Here is a 1,365-nt window from a genome sequence, read left to right as displayed (position 1 = left end):
TTAATTAATAAATAATATTAATTAATTAATTAATTATTATTATTATTTCTTTTTTATTATTATTATTATTATTATTATTATTGTCATCATTTTTATGTATATGTATACATTCTTACGTATATCTGCCATTGAAAGGCTTCGTTAACTCTAAATATATAAATGAATGTAATATTTACATATAACGTTCTTATATATATATATATATATATATATATATATATATATATATATATATAAATGTTAAGTGTGGTTAGATGCAACAGCAACAAAAAGAAATGAAGAGAACAAACAAATTTCATTGCAATTCGACCACCATAACTCTGTTACTATAGATTAACGATTACATTGAAAAAAGGACTGACAATTTGTTTAAAAAATAAAGATAAATAAATAAATAAATAATAGAAAAAGGAATGAAATGAAAGAAAATAATAAACGAAGAGAAAATGACTATAGTCATCTAATGAAATATATATATATATATATATATATATATATATGCACTAGCGCCATTTTCAGACGATAATCGTAATTATTATTATTTTATTATTATTATTATTATTATTATTATTTTTTTTTTTTTTTTTTTTAATACTATTATTGCTATGATTACGAATATTACGAATACATACTATTATTATTATTATTATTATTGTTATTATTATTATTATTAATTAATTAATCATGAAATTAATTAATTAATTAATATAGGATATTATATATATATAAAGCGAAAAATTAGTATAAATTTCTTTTGTATTATAGTTAATTGTAATTGTGTGTGCAATTTCTTTTTTTTTTTTTTTTTTTTGACAATGACGAATAATAATAATCAATCATGTTCCATCAATCTAATGTATACTTCATTACAAATTTACCTGCCATATTATTGTTGTAGTTGTCGTCGTCGTCGTTCATTTTTTGTTTGTTTTCTTTGAAATATTTTTTGTAAATTTTACAGGAAAATCCAGGTTGCGGTATCAAAGGTAAGAAAATGAAGGATTAACTAATAAAATTTGTTACGATACGTAATCGTGAAATTATTATTACTCTCTTACAATATTTATTTATTCATTTATTTATTTATTCATTTATTTATTCATTTATTTATTTATTTATTCATTTTTTTTCTTAATGTTCCTCCTCTCTCTTTCTCTCTCTTATACGTGCACGCACACCCACACACACGTACATTCAGATCGTAGATACACACACACACACATACATTCTCTCTCTCTCTCTCTCTCTCTCTCTCTCTCTCTCTCTTTCTCTTTCTCTCTCTCTCTCTCTTTTTCTTTTTCGTGCTACAGATCATAGTTTCTCTTGTGTTTGTACATGAAAGTATCGAAAAAAGTCGAAAGCACT

This window comes from Vespula pensylvanica, chromosome 25 (assembly GCF_014466175.1).
Source record: "Vespula pensylvanica isolate Volc-1 chromosome 25, ASM1446617v1, whole genome shotgun sequence".
Taxonomy (NCBI): Eukaryota; Metazoa; Arthropoda; class Insecta; order Hymenoptera; family Vespidae; genus Vespula; species Vespula pensylvanica.
The sequence above is the reverse complement of the archived record's forward strand: the minus strand, read 5'-3'. Positions refer to the sequence as shown.